This window comes from Alosa sapidissima, chromosome 8, assembly GCF_018492685.1.
Source record: "Alosa sapidissima isolate fAloSap1 chromosome 8, fAloSap1.pri, whole genome shotgun sequence".
Classification (NCBI taxonomy): Eukaryota; Metazoa; Chordata; class Actinopteri; order Clupeiformes; family Clupeidae; genus Alosa; species Alosa sapidissima.
In genome coordinates this window covers 18,563,842-18,583,772 of record NC_055964.1, presented here as the reverse complement: position 1 = coordinate 18,583,772, position 19,931 = coordinate 18,563,842, and positions in this window count along the sequence as shown.

Here is a 19,931-nt window from a genome sequence, read left to right as displayed (position 1 = left end):
GGAGGGGGCAGGATGGGGGGGGAGGGGGCAGGGGGGGGGGGGTCCATACTTCCAGCCCTCCAGACGCATACATCACTCGTACATTAAATGACTGTAAAATGTAAACTTATCTGAGGACAAGGCTGTAGACTCTTTAAACACAGGGCTGCCCACCTCCTGACTAGCAGTTTCCTCACAGGGTTTGCTCAGGGCCTTAAGCACATCTAAGCACTTGGTCCTTTTCACCTCCTCTGGGGACAGAAATCACTATTACAGGGAGACTACACCTGGCGCGTAACTGAAGTGTTCCGTTCACGTTGCGTCTGCCGCAACAACAAGCTTCCACTTTGCTCAATTGAAATGGCTACACCAGACGTGATAGCGGCCCGTACGTTTGAAAAAATTGGAACAGTCTTTCTAAAAAGTAGATTTTTACGCTACGAGAATGGAGCGCTTCAGTTGTGCACCTGGTGTAGTCTCCCTGTTACAGTGGCTAATACTGTGAAAGGCTGAAACTGTTGTTGCTGCAATACAGCATATATACCAATAAAGCCTCATGTTATTTGGGGATCGTACGTGGGCTTGTGAGGCTGAAGAGGAGAAACAGCAACTGGTGGTGAGTGAGTGACAAATTTGACAAGGCATGCAGCTATGTATGAGCCTTGTGAGGCATATGTGTTAATCTCTGCTATAGGTCCTTGATGGTGTGTGTGTGTGTGTGTGTGTGTGTGTGTCTCCCTCATCAACCCCCATGGAGGGAGAATGTGAAAGTGATACACTGTATGTTTGCTCAAGTGAGCTATATTTTGCATGTCTCCACATGCAGAGGTCTGGAGAGGGGTGTGTGTGTGTGTGTGTGTGCGTGTGTACACATTGTAATGTGGTATGTCCCTGTTTTATTCCTGCCCTTAGAGTGTGTCATATGTGATTAAAATTGCATGAGGCTCTGAATACAAGACGATGCAGTGCAGTGCATACACATTTGCTCTTCAAATCTGCTTCAGCTGTGAGCACATGCACCTCCCTGTAAGAAAACATTCAAATGCCCCCCTTCCCCCCTCCATGTGTGTGTGTGTCTGAGAGAGAGTTGTCAGTGTCCAGAGACAGTATCATTAATTAGCATGCCATTATGAGCACAGAATGCATGGTGACAGAGATGGACGTTGCCTGGAGACAGTGGAGGGTTGGCGGGGATGGGTGGAGGCTAGTGGGTGTTAATCACAGCTGACCTCTGACCCCTGAGCAGGAAGCTCCACAGAATACTCCCATTATGGCTGGACATACAGCTATTAACATGATAAAACATGGAGACAGGGACCTGGGGAGAGAGAGAGAGAGAGAGAGAGAGAGAGAGAGAGAGAGAGAGACTCCACTGAAGAAAAAAAGGAAGTAAAGAGTGAAAGCAATGGTGAAAGGAAATATCATTCACATGAAAGGGGAAAAGGGAAAGAGAGGGCAGACTATATGCTATATGATCTTTTTCAAAGAAGCACAGATGTTATTGAAGATTGAGCCTTGCCTCTGGGCAGGAAAGGGATTAGTTAGATCCTGCTCACACATACAAGTATATGCACACACACACACACACACGTCCAGACCTATACACAATAACACACTCGTACTGTATACTGCACAGTTTTCCTCCTCACACACACACACACACACACACACACACACACACACACACACACACACACACACACAATATGCACATACCAGAAGACCTTGAGGAAGAGGATTATTTATTTAGTATTCAAGAAACACACTGGGAAGAGAGGGCTCTCTTCAATATCAGATATCACCCCTCCCCCTCATTTATCCCCTCACCCCACCTCACACCACAGCTCTCCCGCTCTCTTCTGTTTCACCTCCCCACTTCCATCACTCATATGCTCTACTCATCTCTCTATGCCTCTACTTTCTACAAACCCACATTCACACACACACACACACACACACACACACACACACACACACACACCAGGCTTGTACAAAATTCCAGAACTGAATTGAAACTGGCTCTTAAATTCCAATTCAATTCTTGAATTTCACTTGCATTTCAATTGAGGTAGCAAACAGGAAGCAGAATTGCAATTCGAATTGTGCACAACCCTGATACACACACACACACACACACAAGCAAGCGATCGAGAGAGAGAGAGACATTGAGAAAGAGGAAGAGAGAGAGAAGAGAGAAATGGGATTCTTCAAAAGACGGCCAAGTGAGCATGCCTGAGCTGTGACACCACTTCCAGCAGGCCTCCCAGAAGAGTCTGGGCGGCGCAGTACAGAGGCCTGATGCGTGCTGGCGCGGGGCCTTCCTTCACCAGCAGACGCAAGCGGAGCGGAGCACAGTGGAGCAGGCTTCCGTGATGAGTTGGGAATGCATGCATGAGACAGCGGAGGAAAGAGGGGGGGGGGCAAGCTGTTTATTATACACAACACGCACACACACACACACACACACACACACATATATCCATACACGCATATCCATTCACACACACACACACACACACACACACACACCCTGGAACAGGGATTTTCAAGCCTGGCACGCATGACTGCTTCTCATCCCAGCGATGGGGCAGCTAATGATTGAGGCAATCTCAGTGAGACTGCCATGGAATTCAAAATATCTATTATACTACAAAGAGTCAATTCTATTGCTCCATTGGGATGTGAGTATGGGATGTGTTGCAACTGAAAAAATGCCTTTGCATAGCCAAAAATATCCTTCTACTCGACAACTGGCCCAATCACTGTTTTCTGTTTGTTTTTGCGCTGGCAATATCTTGTACAACAGACATGATTGCCTAATCTAATCATCTAGCTTCTCTAGCGACAGGCTTTTTCAAACAGTATCAACTCAAGCGTGCTCCTCAAATTCAGGCTGGCGTTCAGGCTAACACAGAGTAGCTTTCACTGTAACACCTTATGATACAGTCAAGATGCAAGCAGCAAGGACCAATTGTAGAGTTTCCTAATTACAGTACAAAAGACTTCACAAAAACTTTTCTGGGTAATATATTTTTTTCAAAAGCCACTCTGAAATTTCAGGTTTTGATTGCTTAAAGGAGAAATACAGAGAGTTTTCACATTGATCATCTTCGTTTCTTGAGGTCACAGAGTAGCCTAGGCTACTGTCGGTACGAACCCCCCCCCCCTCCGAAAACAATCCTTTTTACCTAGCTCAAGTTGCTACATCCAGCAGCTACAGCGCTCTGGGGACATATGGGAGCTCACAGAGCTCAAACAAGAAACAAAGGCTCCTAAAGACCTTATCTAAAAAATAAAAAAACGGCCTTATTTTCTAAAAATGTAGCTGTAGTGTTGTTGTTAACAGATCCTAAAGATGCCTCTGAATGCTTTTAGCTGCCCCTGGTAGTTGCATTGTTTATAGTTGAGCCTGACAGCTGCATTGTTCCTGGTAGTTGCTAGCAGCGCTATTTCTTGCAGTGCTATTTACTGTCACATCCGAGGCCTCCATGAGACTGTGTGCATGTGTGGCACTCCCGGTGCGGGTGTGCAGAAAGGGCGGTGATGAAGAGTGGGAGGGGGCGACGCGGCACCTGTCACCCTCCTCTTCGCACGTCGTGGCTGAGAGGCAGCTTTTAGCGTTCACACTTGCTATCGCCGCCACTTTTAGACATCACAGCCGCCTCACGAGTCCCTGCACTGAGGTGCAATAACACATTCTAGTCCCCACAAGCCGCCAAGGACTGACTGGAGACTCACCCCTGCATCAGCCTCTGCTATCTATGGTATTGTGTTATTGCTAGAAAACTAATCCATCACAATATTGTGACAAACAACTTTTTTTTATAAACAGGCTAACACATTTTTTGGATGCCTAGGCGATGAAGATCAGGTGAAGTGAGTGCTCACTACAGCATTTCGCCCCCCCGGGAAGACCTTGAATCGCCTGGTCATCTCAGGTGCAGCGAGACTTAGGTCCCGTCCACACGGAGACGCTTTTTGGGTTAAACGCACAGGTTTTGCATCGTCTTGGCCGATCGTCCAAACGAATCCTGTAAACGCACTGCCCAAAACCGCAGTTTTTTGAAACCTGGTCCCAGGATGGAAAAATCTGAAAACGTAGCCCTTGCGAGTTCGTTTGGACAGCGAAACCGCATACTTGCGTATTGATGATGTCATCGCCACACCTCAGCTGCCCTGGACTCGACACTTGCCTAACAATACTAGTTTTCATTCATGACATTACCTACGATTACAGATAAATATCACAACGGGTGCTGCACAGCGACAATAGCTTATCATGACTTGGTGGACTGAACAGTGTTTTCCCTGTGTTTTCTTGATGCATTCTAGCTACTGTCAGTTACACGAGAGAACTAGTCAGAAGTTATTAGGGAAGTGCGGTGTAAGTTTAAATTAATTTGTGAGTAGTGCCGGTGTCATTCATTTATTTTACATGTCTTACAACATAAATAAATGAATTTGTAGTCTAAGGTATTATAGCAATATTAAAAATGTGGTGACGGAATAGCTTAGAACTTGGGTAGCGTTTAGTAGCCTTTGCACTTGCGGTGATAGCCAAAACTAATGTGAATCCTACAACCAAAGAAAGTAAAGGAGATTATTTGTACCTACGTTAGCCAAATAAAGGACGGGACTGCACCCTTCACAAACCGTAAAAATTAAGTTTATTCGTTTTACAGTTGACTGTTCACTATCAGTCCACACAAACAATTCTGGTTGTCTTGCACTAGCCATTTTCCAGGGAAGATGGAGGAAAACCTATCTGTGCAAATTAATATAATATAATATAATGTACAAATGGAAGGAGCATCACTGCATCATCAACCAGCCACGCACAGGAGTTCCTCGCAAGATTTCTGATCAGGGGCTCAGAAGGATAGTCAGAAGAATAGCCCAAGAGCCAAGGGCCACTCGGAGAAAGCTCCAGAAAGACATGGAGGCAGCAGGTACAATTGTTACAGAGAAAATCATAGGTAATGCACTCCACCGCCATGGCCTCTATGCACGTTCACCCAGCACGACTCCATTACTGAAGAAAAACATGTGGACAATACTGAGAGAATGTAGTCTGGTCAGACGAAAGCAAAATTTAATTTTTTGGATGTTATTCATGTCACTATGTTTGGAAGAGAAATGGCATTGTACATCACCCTAAAAATGGCATACCAACAGTGAGGTTTGGAGATGGAGGCATCATGGTGTGGGCCTGTTTTCATCTCATGGTACTGGCAGACTTAATACAGTTGAAAGAATGATGAATAAAGCAGTTTTTTTTCTGGGAGAATCTTGCCATTCACCATGATGAGGATGAGACAAGGCATGATGAGGATGAGACGTGGGTAGACCTTCCAGCAAGACAATGATCCAAAGCATACAGCAAAGGAAATTTTCAATTGGTTTCAGAGAAAGGAAATCAAGGCCCTGACTTAAATCCAATTGAAGACTATCTGTTTAGAAGAATGGGCCAACATCTACACCTGAATACTGTGACTGATTAGTTTTGTCATACAGGATATGCCTTGAAGCTGTCAATACAAACAAAGGCTTTTCTTCAAAGTATTTCAAAGACATTTCAGCAGGCGTGTTCAATAGAGCTCGGGACTGTGTCATAAAATCGCTAAGAATTGTGTGAATCACGGTAATGGCGGCTCCTTTAGCATACCACTAAAATGGCCGCTGCTACCCACATAGTCACATATGGGTAGCATAGCACTTGAATTTCCCCTGTGGATCAATAAAGTATCTATCTACTGTATCTATCTAGTCACCCAAACTCTATACTTTTTTCCTATGTCATTCCACTTTATTGCACATAACTTTATTTTGTGGACTTTAATGTTTGGATTTTTGTATAAGTGTGGATTTCCTGAGTAAATCTGGTTGAAATTTAATGCGAATAGCCTCACTGGAAGTATACTTACTGAAAAAAATGTTGATGCATTCAATACTTATTTCCCCCGCTGTACCCCCCACACCATCCGGTTATTAAGTCATGATGCAATAATGGGCTGATAATTCTCTTTCTGGGTCCAATGGCTTTTAGAGCCGCTTATTTTTCTCCATAGACAGTAAAATAAAATAAAAATTCCGCTATTCAGAGAGATTGTCATTTTACTACTCACTTTACCCTCACTAAAACGTTGTGGCCCGTGACATCGGTCTTAACAACCGAATCACACCACCGCCAGCTGCCTGAACCATTGAATATAAGGCAGAATGAACCAGTGCGTTTATGTTGTTTACATCAAATTCTGACCCTACCATCCGAATGTCGCCGACTTGTCAGACCGATTTGTCAGACCAAGCAACATTTTTCCAATCTTCTGTTGTCCAATTTTCGTGAACCTGTGTGAATTATTGCCTCAGTTGTTTATTGTTCTTAGCTGTCAGGAATGGCACCCGATGTGGTCCTCTGCTACTGTGGCCTATCTGCTTCAAGGTTCACGGTGTTGTCCTTTCAGAGATGCTCCTTTGCATAGGCCTACAGTATGTCAGCTGTAAGGAGTGGTTTCTATCGGCTTGAACTAGTCTGGCTATTTTGCAGTGTTTTTCAGCCTTACTGATGCCATATTGATTACTGGAAGCCTTACCGCAATATAGCAGCTTCATATGGCACTGGAAATAAAACAGGCTAATATACTGTAGGCGAGAATAGAATGTATTGAAAACATTTGCTGCGAGAATGAATGATATCTGTTGTTCAGCTGAACACTTTCCATACCCACTGTGTTCTTATTTCATATAACAAGCCGTAAAGAATTGTGGTGCTGTTGTATGGATTCTTTGCATAGGCTTAAGTGCACGAGGAACCATGTGCTTTTCAGATGTTGTTGATTTTTTCTTCACTGTGGGCGAGCATATGGGCAGATGATTTGCACAGTGTTTGTCCCATATGTGCCAGCCGTTATGTGGCTGAAGCTGCGGCAGCTCTGACCATCTCCCTCCAGGACACAAGGAAGCCAAACAAAGAGCCTTTTTGTCACTTCATATTCATATCCGTATCCATCTCTGTCTCCTCTTTCAGTTCAATAAATGTTAACGGCCCCCACACACACACAATGCACATTGAACGGTATGTGTGTGATTTAGTTTGGGATCTGGTTAGTGCTGGGTGTCTCTTGCTGTAAAATGAAGGTCAGTTAACTGTTGGGAGTATAGCAGTCGTGCTGTTACATCGGAAAGAATGCAGTGTTTATTCACTACAGCCTTGATCTTTGCCACTGCGCATTAGGTCACTGAGTTATGCACCCTTGCTATGGAAGAGCACTTCACAGTGTGTATCTCCCTCTCTCCCTCCCTCCCTCTTTCTGTGTGTGTGTGTGTGTGTGTGTGTGTGTGTGTGTGTGTGTGTGTGTGTGTGTGTGTGTGTGTGTGTGTGTGTGTGTGTGTGTGTGTGTGTGTGTGTGCGCGTGTGTGTGTGTGTGTGCGCGTGTGCGCGCAAGTCACAAAAGCTTTTCTCCTTCCTTCCTGAATGGGTGATTTCATAGTTTTATTGTTCCTAAAGCATTGGATGCATGTGGTTAGGAAGTAATTGCACAATATGACATATCCATTAGGTTTGCCGTATTTTACAGCAAAATGTAATCAGAATATCTCTCAGCCCCGTCTGTCTCTCTTATCAGTGTGAGAGCTTGCAGAGAGGAGAGAGGCAGATCGTTTGATGTTGGTTCTGGTGCCTCCCCCACAGGCCCAGGGTGAACACTCACCCCCAGTGTAAGCAGAGATAAGCCCAAAACGCTGAGCTTACAATTTGACTGGTATCTCCTCCCCCATCAACCCCCATGGAGGAAGAGAGTGAAAGTGATACACTGTATGTTTGATACATGTGGAGACGTCTGGAAAGGTGTGTGTGTGTGTGTGTGTGTGTGTGTGTGTGTGTGAGTGTGTGTGTGTGTGTGAGTGTGTGAGTGAGTGAGTGAGAGAGAGAGAGAGAGAGAGAGAGAGAGAGAGAGAGATAGAGAGTGCTTATACGGCCTACATCTGTCTCATGAAACATTGCTGTCAGTGACTTACTGAATTAAAAGGTGAAGGCAGTTGTTGGCTCCACTAATCAACAAGATCAACAATACAATGAGGATTGATCTCAAACAAGCTTCTCCTCAGAGCTCATCCGCGAGATGTGTTGATGTGTTTTCTCAGGAACGAGTGGGCCAACTTATTGAAATTAAACTTGGGCTTTGCACACAAACATTCTTGGGAGCCGAGCCCCACACCCGCTCCGGTCCGAGCCTGTGGATCCTGGAGTTCTGGGAAGTAAACGCTGGTGTCGGGTTCGAAGTCGGAGGGAGTTTTTGGATCTGTCTGTCTTGTAACAGCGGTGTGTGTCAATAGCCTTGGCTTGGCCTCTCCATTGTCCTGTTGAAGGAGGAGTAATGTAGAAGACCTTAGCCATGACTCATGGAGCACTCAGGGAGAGAGAAAGAGAGAGAGAGAAAGAGAGAGGGAGGGAGAGAGAGAGAGAGAGGAAAGGAGAGAGAGAGAGGGTAAGAGTGTAAGAGAGGAGTGTGAGGAGGAGGTAAAATGGAGGCTGCCAAAACATAATGAGGATTGCTAGAGGGGAGGGATGAGAAAGAAAGTGACAGGAGAGAAAAAGCGACAACACCACTGGCCTCTGTGCAAGTTCACGCAGCCCTCATATCTGCTAATGTTTTACAGTTTCAGGGTCTGTTTTTTTTTTTATTATTATCCTTTCCCACTCCCTCTCTCTCCTCTCTCAGATGGATGGCAGGAGGATGAAAAGAATATGAGTATATATCATCTTTGTCATCAACTTGCTTTCTTCCCTCCCCTGGAATAGCAACAGCCTTTCTTTCTCCCTTTAAGAACCTCTTCTTTCACTCTCCCTCCCTCCTCTCTCTCTTTCTCCCTTTAAGAACCTCTTCTTTCACTCTCCCTCCCTCCTCTCTCTCTTTCTCTCTCTCCCTCCCCTCTCTCTCTTTCTCTCTCTCCCTCCCCTCTCTCTCTTTCTCTCTCTCCCTCCCCTCTCTCTTTCTCTCTCTCCCTCCCCTCTCTCATGGTGCTGTCTTAATGGCAGCTCTCCCAGTGCTTTTAGCTCAGACTTTGCCTGTGGTAATTGCCTGCTGGCTGGCAGGGGAAATCATCATTACACTCTCCTGTCGGGACTGGAAGAGTCAGGTGACTCAATTACAGAACCTGCTGCTGGCTTTTTCTCTTACATTTTACCAGAATAATATGACCCAGGCAGTCTCACTCCCAGAAAGTGGAAACCATCAAGGAAACACACACACACACACACACACACACACACACACACACACACACACACACACACACACTTCTGGTCCATGGTTTGTATTTTGTTAGTGTATGCATATGTGTGTTTATAGTTGTGTGTGTGTGTTACACACATGGAGTACATGCTGACACCATGGGTGACATACTTTACTGAGTGTGTCCTGTAAAATAGATGGACAAACTTCTGTGAGTTGTCTGATTTAATTTCAGTCCAGATAATCGCCAACTGAAGAACTCGAGCGCGAGCTCACAGCCTACACCCACATGCGTCTCATGTTATCAACACTCAAATAGACCAGTTTAAACTCATCATGTAACATTGAATGGGGCTTATTTGTAAATATGCAAAATAACAATTGGATATCACAGCTATGGCACATGTTTTAGTGTTTTAGATTAGATTAGATTATATTAGATTCAACTGTATTGTCATTGTGCAGAGTACAAGTACAAAGACAATGAAATGCAGTGTGCATCTAACCAGAAGTGCAAAAAAGCAGAAAAAGAAATGTGATATAGACAGGTGGTGCATAGACGGGACACCATATATATATATATATATATATATATATACTGTATATATGATGCAGTGCAAACAGTAGTTGGTTTACAGAACTATAAATATGGCTATGTAGTATGAAAAACATGTACTGATATGTGCAGTGTAGTAGCAGTAACATTATAATAGTAGTAAGAATAATATAGATATATGCAGTGTATTAGCAGAATATATTATAAGAAAAACAGAATAAATATGGATATTTAGTATGAACCATATAGACAGATATGTACAGTATGTACAGCTATGTGCAGTGTGGTACCATTGTAGTGCAGAAACAGTAACATTATCAGAGTATTATTACACGGCTCTTCACAAGGCAAGTAGAACGCTCCATTGACTTGAATGGGATTTCCCAAAGTTCTAGCGGTCATTATTTCTTGGGAAAGGACCTCTGAAAAAAATAATGACCGCTGTCAATGGCAACGGAGTTTCTGCTTCTAATTCAGGTATTTCATATCATTACGCAAGGACTGGAACTTCTTTCAAAAGTGAAAGCAGACGGTTGATCAGCTGTGTTCTAAAGAATGTTCAAGTTCAGTGTGTTGTTGCGAACTATTTGTTTCAGCAAATGCCACGATGAACAGTAACAAATAGGCTAGGCTATGTAGGCTAAAGTCATATTGTGGGGAGTTTATTATTTCGTTTTGGCAAGTAGCCGTGTACAGTAATAAGCGGCATAATGTATAGAATGCTGGTCATTATTGGGAAACTAAGTCCCTTCAGGGCGGAACAAAACCCCTCCGCTGCGCGACGGGGTCCGGTCAGATCAGACACAACTAATCACACCATATTGTAATATAGTATACTGACTGTAATGTCTATTGTGTACCTTAAATGATTTATAAATGGATGAAGAATAGTTCATCAGCATAGTAAGTGAATACTATCTATGGACATGTATGATGCGTTCTGAATGTGAACACACTAATTCTGGGGAAATTTATTTTTTGAATAACTAACTTGTTTAACTAATTTTTCCTTGTGTTTGTTATAGGTCATCTCAGGTCAGGTGTACTGACGGCTCTTCCTCCAAGCTGAAATCTGTGTGTGTGTGTGTGTGTGTGTGTGTGTGCCTGTACAACTCCCAGATGAGCTGACACAGTGTGTGTAATGCATATGGGGGTTGTGTGATTAATGTGGGGGTACGAAATGGCTTTTCCACCGTGCTCTGCTCTGGGTTTCAACCCCCCTGCTTTAATGGACCTCTGAAATGTGTTCCGCTCACACCTCGACCTGCCAAGCTTCCACCTTCCCCTTCAAACACAACAGAAGAGAGTGCAGCCGAGCAGAGTGGGGGAGAAGAGAAGAGGGAGAGAGAGTGGGGGAGAGAGAGGGAGAACATAAGGGAGAGAGAGAGAGGGAGAAGAGAAGAGAGAGAGAGAGAGAGGTGGAAATGAAAGGAAAGGGTAAGTGGGAGATGGATGAGAGAGGGGGGGATACAAGGGGATGATGGCAGAGGATGAGAGAGGGCTGGAGGGAAGAAGGGAGTGAAGGAGAGATAGAGAGAGAGAGAGAGAGAGAGAGAGAGAGAGAGGAGAAGGGGCAGAAAGGGAGACTGAGGAAGGAAGGGAGGGGGAGTGGTTAGTGCAAGAAAGGAGAGGGATAGAGAGACAAAGATAGGGAGTCCAGGGAGGGCTAGGGAATGACAAGATGGAAAGGAAAGAGTGAGAGAAAAGGATAGAACAAAGGAGAAAGGAGGAAGCAGTAGAGGAGGGAGGAATGGTGAAGCAGTAGAGAAGAGAGGAATGGTGAAGCAGCAGAGGGAGGAATGGTGAAGCAGCAGAGGAGGGAGGAATGGTGAAGCAGTAAAGGAGGGAGGAATGGTGAAGCAGTAAAGGAGGGAGGAATGGTGAAGCAGGGAGGAATGGTAAAGCAGTAGATTCTGTAGAATCTTAACATGCAGTGTAAATTCCCCTATTTCATCTTTTCATTAGATTTTACACTACAGTATGTGTGTGTGTGTGTGTGTGTGTGTGTGTGTGTGTGTGTGTGTGTGTGTGTGTGTGTGTGTGTGTGTATTTTGTGTGTACACTAGTGTGCTTGAGAGGAACCTTCAGTTCTAATCAGTCCTATCTAACAACATGAACACTTCAGAGAGCAGCTGTGCTCCACACCAATAGTCTCTCTTTCTCTTTCTCTCTCCATCTCCCTCCTTGCATTGTAGTCTCAGACACATAGTGTAGATACAGCTCATACAAATACAGGCAAACAGATATGCATGCATGTAAAATCAACGCGTCTGTGTTTACATGAGTGGACTTAATAGGAAAGGCTCTCTCTCTGCACTCTTGCATATGGATATGGATGTGTGTGTGTGTGTGTGTGTGTGTGTGTGTGTGTGTGTGTGTGTGTGTGTGTGTGTGTGTGTGTGGAGATGTTTAAATCAGACATGTCATCCTGCTGCGGTTATCATGTGCTGCCCAGTGAAGCCTCACTCACTTCACACACACACACACACACACACACACACACACACACGCACACACGCACACACACACACATATGTATAGATTGATCACCCAATGCACTCTACAAAATCAAGCTCATGGATAAAGACATTAGTCATGTCACTATAATTAAGAGACCCGTGGCCAAGATCACTATCAGTAGATATATGTATGTGTGTGCATTTGTATCTATCTGAAAAGTTTTGTGTTTTGTTTGCATAGCTTTGCCTTAGTTTGTGTGTGTGTGTGTGTGTGTCTAAAATGTGCATCTGTCTGTCTTATGAGCATGAGTGTGTGTGTATGTGTATGTGTCTTTGCATGTGTGTGTGTGTGCGCTCGCTCGCTGGTGAGTAACAGGGCTCTTGTGGTTACTGCTCTTGAGTTATTGATGGCCGGCGGTAATGGCTGTGCCTCCTGTGTTGGTGTCTCCAATGAGAGTAAATCACGCTAAAGGGTCTGAGACCCAGCCACCACATCAGCCAGCATTTCATTAGCTTTATTTATGAGACTAGCACCCCTCCCCTCTTTCACTCACCCTCTCTCTCTCTCTCTCTCTCTGTTGTTTACTCTTTCTCACACTCTCCCCAATCTCTCTCTCTGTCTGTCTCATTCATTCTTTCTCCTCCTCCCCCTTCCCGGTCTTCCTCTTCTCTCTTTCTGCCATATTTGCACTTTTTGCTCTCTCTATCTGTCTCTTATACACATGTTTTTTTTTTCTTTCACTCAGGGTTTGTGGTATGTGCTGTCTTTCCTGGTCAGTGTCTTTGTCACAATACTTTCTAGTTCACCAGACCCCTCTTGTCATCTTTCTTTCTCTCTGTGAGTCATTTACAAACAGATGTTCCCCACCCAAACTTCTATGTGTGTGTGTGTGTGTGTGTGCGTGTGCGTGTGCGTGTGTGTGTGTGTGTGTGTGTGTGTGTGTGTGTGTGTGTGTGTGTGTGTTTCTGGAGAGACATTGATATGGTTTTCCTGAGGGGAGTGCTGTTTGACTTGGCTCGCCCCAAGCAGGGGCACTGTGCTGGGGCTAAATTCTTTGGCTCGAGTGGGATTGCATTTGTAAGAGCGGTGTTTGCATATGTGTGTGTATGTGTGTGTTTATCTGTGTGTGTATGTGTGTGTGTGCGTATGTGAGTAAGTGAGTGTGTGTGTCTGTGTGCAAGTGAGTGTGTGTGTGTGTGTCTGTGTCTGTGTGTGCAGGCCCCATACTACCTCAGACTCTGCAGGAGTATCGCTGTGTGTCCAACTTATCAAGCCACAGATCAGAGTTAAAACGACACACACACACACACACACACACACACACACACACACACACACAGAGAAAAACACACACATACACACACATATGCAAACACACCTCTTACAAATACAATCCCACTCGAGCCAAAGACACACACACACACACACAGAGAGAGAGAGAGAGAGAGAGAGAGAGAGAGAGAGAGAGCTGGAGGCAGCATGTGACTGCTAGTCAGCTTCCAGAGCAGTCCCCAAGACCAGACTGTTTATCCCTCATTATTGTTCCAGTTGTCCAATATAATATCAGAAATATTCTGTCCTCTAAAGGGTTTGCTTGTGGTGGAAATAACTAAACTAAAAGTTACTAAAGGAGCACTGAGAAGCTTTACAACCTGATTATATCAGGTAAAGTGTCTGTGAAGATTAGAAGAGACACATATGGTCATAAAAATACGCAAATGGCTCTGTCCTGCACCCAGAAATCAACAGTCCCAGATGTTTTGGATCATAATGTCAGCTATTGTTCCCAGCTCCAGATGATGTTACTGTTTGCATTGGAAAATAAATATTTTGAATGGGGGGGAAAATCCCCCCGCCAGATGCTAAATCTCCCTATTTCCTCCTGTCACATGGGAAGTTTTGTCAATGTCGTCACATTGATGAAAACCATTCACTTCACCTTGAGCCTGTTTTCTCTCTCTCTCTCTCTCTCCCTCATCCCTCCCTCTCCCTCCTCTCTTTTTATTGTGGTTTGATTGTTTTTCACTCTCCTTTTCTCCAGTGTCCTTGTCTGCCAAGTGCTCCGCGGCGGGTAGGGGGAAACAGTCCACTCCCTCCTTCCCTCCCTCCCGTCCCTAGACCTTCTGGATTGGTCTTTGTAAATATTACATGCGTGCCTTTTTCCCCCCTCCAACATCCACAGGTTTGTGAATGTGCGGTTAAACAGGCGCGGCTCCTCCCATCTGAAAAAACAGGGACAGGATGTCGAGCAGTACACAAGGGATTCTCTCTCTGTCCATCTTCTTGAATCTTTTTTCCCTTCCTTTGACTCTCACTTTCTCTCCGTCTTTCTCTTTTGCTTCTTTCTTTCTATTTATTAATTTCTTTCAATACTCCCTTCCCCTCTTTCTTTCTTTATGTTTATCTTTCTTAACTCTCTCTCTCTCTCTATTTCTCTCTCTCTCTCGCTCTCTCGTTTGTGGTTAAGAAGAATACCTCTGGACCCTGTCCAGGTAAAGTCCCCCATGGCTCGGTTTGCACAGACAACCGCAGGCGTGAGCCGACAGATGGCCCAGCACGCAGAACTGACAGAGAGCTGGCCCCAAGCGGGCAGAGTTGGCACAGGGTAGTGCCCACTCCACACCAGGAACCTGCTGTACACAGGAAAAGGGATGAGGAGGCGGAATATGCTCATGGTGTGAAACATGGCAAGCCAGGAAAGCGTAATAGGAATATGCCTATGTCCTTAAAAATATGTGTGTGTGTCTGCAAGTGTGTGTGTGTGTCTGCAAGTGTGTGTGTGCATGTGTCTGCAAGTATGTGTGTGTGTGTGTGTTTCTAAATTTGTCCTTGGGGGAATTTGTGGTGTAGCGCTTGAATACTGTGGCCTCATTGGCCTCTGGGAGGTACATTTGAATCAATGCTCTGAATCAAATGACCAGCAAACTCTGAAAATCCACATATCATCTTGTTTATTACCTCTTAATTCTCTGGCTATTAACACGGTCTCGCTGAGTTTATGCCACCGCTACATTGCCCCCCTCTCTCTTTCCTCTCTGTCTCTCTCCATCCCCCTCCTGCTTCACCACTAACACCAAACTGGCTGCTGTTGTGTCCAGGGTGCTCCTGCTGAAGGTAACACATGCAGTTGATTAGAGGAGTGAGGAAAGAAGGAGAAAAAGGAAGAGGGGAGGAAGGGATGGAGGGAGGAAGAATGTAAGAGAGAGAGAGAGAGAGAGGCTCTGGCAGTGGTCCAGGTGCAGGCAGACACGGGAAGCTGGGCTGGAATTTCAGCTATGCAGGCGGTCAGTGGGTACATCTGTGAAACACAGACCAAGAGACAGAAGGAGGGATGGAGGGAGGGATGAAGGAAGGGAGAGAGAGAGAGAGAAACAGGCATAAGCGATCCAATAACAGAACATGTTGATTTGGCATGTACACTGAGAGAGTAGATATGCATGTGCACATATTGCATGCAAGCGTACACTCATTTAATCCCAAACGCCTGCACAAGCACTGTCACACACACACACACACACATCCATTGTCGTGCACTGGGTGGTTGCTTTCTCTTCTCTTCTCTTCTCTTCTCTTCTGCTTGCCACTTTCCTGTCATCACCGCTTCCTCTCAGGAATTTCAATTCCTCATGCAAACAGACAAAGACATCATTCCCTCCCTGAGTACACAACACGCCCTGACACACTGAAACATACACACACACACACTAGCACACACACTATCTCTCTACCATCTGTCTCTCTCTCTCTCTCTCTCTCTCTCTCTCTCACACACACACACACACAAACGCACACACACGCTCCCTCTTGCTCTCTCACACACATAATTAGATATAATCAAGTGTGCATGCACACACACACACACACACACACACACACACACACACACACACACACACACACACACACACACATACACTCACAAGCACAAGCAAAAAGCTCTTAGCACATGCAGCACACACCGAACCAATTACCAGTCACATAACAGCTTAACTCAATAACCCACCCCCCAAACACACACACACACTCGCACACACACACACACACACACACACACATTATCATTTTTATTTTTTTTAAACATACACTATATCAAGCTACTCAGCCTCACTTGTAAAGTCATAACCTCCTCTTGCTCTTGTTTTCTCACAACTACAACATCTATCAAAGCAATCGCTGGGCAGGGATGAACATATCTCACTGTACACACACTGTATGAACCGAGTGACCTCTTTGGCTTATTGTGCCCATAGTACAGTTAAAACACAACACAGATGTCCGTCCGCACCGCTGCAGGCATGAGCAGCCGGTCACCTTTCACTAACATAAGCTGCATATGTAACCGGAGATGTGGGTTTACATTGCAGCGGGCCCAAACACACCCGCTGTTGTCTCTCGGTGTAAGACTCGCTCCCTCCTCAGGGAAATGTGTTTTGTTTATACTTATCCACTTGCCAGCATGACCTAAGCCTGCATTACATTAATGCCCAAATACAGGCCAATGAAGACAATCAGGAGAGGGAAATGGATACTTATGACGTGCAATGCAATACTCCAAGGTTCCTTTGAAGAACAAAAACATGGACTCGTATGTGGTTACTTGCTGTGTGTGGTGTGTGTGTGTGTGTGTGTGTGTGTGTGTGTGTGTGTGAAGGAGGGCAGAGTGCACAACCTGAGGCGATGGTTGTTCTTTTCTGGCAGACACCTGATTTATCACTCACACTTAATGCTCTTCATACCTTTCTTGACAATGGTGTGCATGAAATCGCTGAATCATGTAGTGATCATCAACTGATAAGCACTGGAGTGTTCTTCCTCTGCACATTTTATAATTATTTTCTAGATTAGCACACCTGAACGGCTAAAACCAGTGTTAGTAAATAGTAAATAGTTTCTTTCTATTTTTGTGTTGATAGTTTGCTTCAATCATTGCTTACACACGGTCATTAGACCACAAAATAATGTCTTGAAGAGACATAGCTCTGGCTGCTATGGTTAAATCTTAACCCTCATGTTATCCTTGGGGTCAATTTGACCCCAAGCAACGTTTAACGTCATAAAATATATGGTTCACTTTTTTTTTTTTGCTTCATGTTTCATGACTCAATTGAAGTGTACAGCAGAGTTAGCATGAAATTTGTACAATAATTTGTTTTCAATGTTCTGTACAAATATTTTGTACATTGATGTTCCTTGGGGTCAGTTTGACCCCAGCTGTATGAAACATAGGATACATGAATATTTGACACATTATGGATATTATTATTTGAATAGTATGAGAACATATTGTTATTATCATTATGACATACACAAGTACATATTACATATAAGTCATTTTGGGAGGACTGTATAAGTCAAAAGGGGAAGCAACAGCAAGCCTTTGGGCTGCTGACACTGGATGGGCAATATTGCCAGCCAGGGTTCCAAGGTTCATAAAGGGGTGTGAGGGGGGGGGGGGGGGGGGGTTGTTTTGTAGGGCTTTTGATGGTGGTTATTACACTCTTGTTAAGTACCTGTCACAAAAAAACTGGGTAACAATATTAATTATAATCATTTTCTGAGGGTTTATTTAGCTGGGGTCAAATTGACCCAAGGATAAAGAGTGTCGGTAAGATTTGAGGATAACACAAGGGTTAAGCAGTTTAATCAGGTGTGTTGCAATAGTACTGCCTGTCAAGCCCTTGGGGGAGGACTGGACATTCCTGAACCTGAGAGGCCCCTCTGAGAAATGGCAGTGTTTAACACATGATGCTTGAAAAGAAGACCCTGATCCTGACTACAGCCCTCCCATACCAATTCTTATAGCAATACAATCAGTTTATCATTCTTTTCACATTAAATTCAATTAGACTCCCTGAGTTATTATTAATAACATTTAGGCAGATAGAGGTATAAGCTTTCCAAGCATGAGTGTGTGGTGTGTCTCATACATGTAGGCTACACACACACACACACACATACACACACACAAACACAAACACAAACACAAACACACACACACACGTGCCCTACTTCAGCAAAGCTCAGTCTGAGCTGAAATAGAGGTGGATGTTGATGGGAAGTGCTTACCGCTGAGACAGAAATTGCAAGTCAAAACAGGATATTACAACAAATACAACACTTCCACACGGCTGGCGGTGGTGGTGCCGTTGCTCAGGCGTGGCGCGCAGTCGAGTGAGAAGCATTCTTTTGTAACACCTCGCTCCAGGGGCACCGCATTGCCCAATCTCAGTAGAAGTCACAGCTAGTCGCTGATCCGCTTTTACACTTTAAACGCCGCTCTAAGCCTCTGCAAAACCATGCCCCCTTCCTTATTAGTTCTCTCACTCTTTCTCTCTATCCCTCTCTCTGTCCTCTAATTTTGTCTCTCTCTCTCTCTCTCTCAGTCTGTCTCTTTGAAGAGAGGATAATTCTGTGGAATGTTCAGCCGGGGCTCTCTGGAGGCTGTAATGAATATCAGTACTCAGTAGGCAGACGGAGATTGGTCTGGGCCTGGACGTCCATCAGAGCCACATAAGAGCCTGGCATGTAATTACACTGGCACTAAATTTAGCCACTCTGTTTGAATCTCACTATTTAAACCCAGACCATATCACTCTCCCCAAAAAGGATTTACAGACTAATAAGTAGTTCTGTAAGTAAAATCTAAGCCACAACATGTTCCTCTTCTTCTTCTCAAGCATATTATGCTATACCTGGTCCTTCACTGTCTGACAAAATAAAATTTAAGTTGACCTACAGGCTTATCTCTTTTTCTCTCTCTATTACTCTACTATTTTTTCTATTCTTTCTTCCCCCTTTAGCTTTCTCCCTGTGGCCTACTAGTCACCTACCAATAAGGTGATAGTTCACAAAGCAGGGGATGTTATAGTATGTTATAGTAGGCGTAATTTGTATGTTATAGGTAAAATATTTGTTTCCCCTGTAATTGTCATCCCAGTAATTGTATTGGCAAAATGAATGACCTTAAGTAGCCTTGTTGAAATAGACAAAGACAAAACTATTCCGATAATGCAATTTGTGGGTATGTGTGTGTGTCTGTGTGTGTGTGTGTGTGTGTGTGTGTGTGTGTGTGTGTGTGTGTGTGCTCAGTCTAATAAAAGCCCCATTAGTCTAAATGAAATTCCATTAGTCTGAAGGTTTTTGATAAACTTACAAAGCAAAAACAAAACATATTTCTCTCTCTCTCTCCTCTCCCTCTCTAACACACACACACACACACACACACACACACACACACACACACACACACACACACACACACACACACACACACAACAGGGTTACATAAAAAAGCTCTGTATTCTGTGTGTGAAGTGAATGACATCCCTAATGAGTCTCACTGCCTCACTACCAAACTGGCCTCTGAGGAGCCCCCTCGTTCCAGTGCAGGCAAAACTAATTGGGCATCGCAGAGATGGCCAACTAGATTACACCCCACCACCCAGCATGCAGGAGGAAAGGCTAGATCGAATAAACAACTCTCTTTTCCTACCCAGCGGAGGAGAACGAGTGGCAGCCATAGAGGGGAGGCAGCAATGGTGTGAGCAAATATGGGGGGATATGGACGGATGAAAGGATGGAGGGATTGTGCATGAAACAGCAGTGAGAGCAGTGAGAGCAAGAGAGACAGAGAGAGAGAGAAAAGTGAAAGGCTGAGGGAAGATAAACAAGCCGATCTGACATCATGGTGACCACATGGGAAC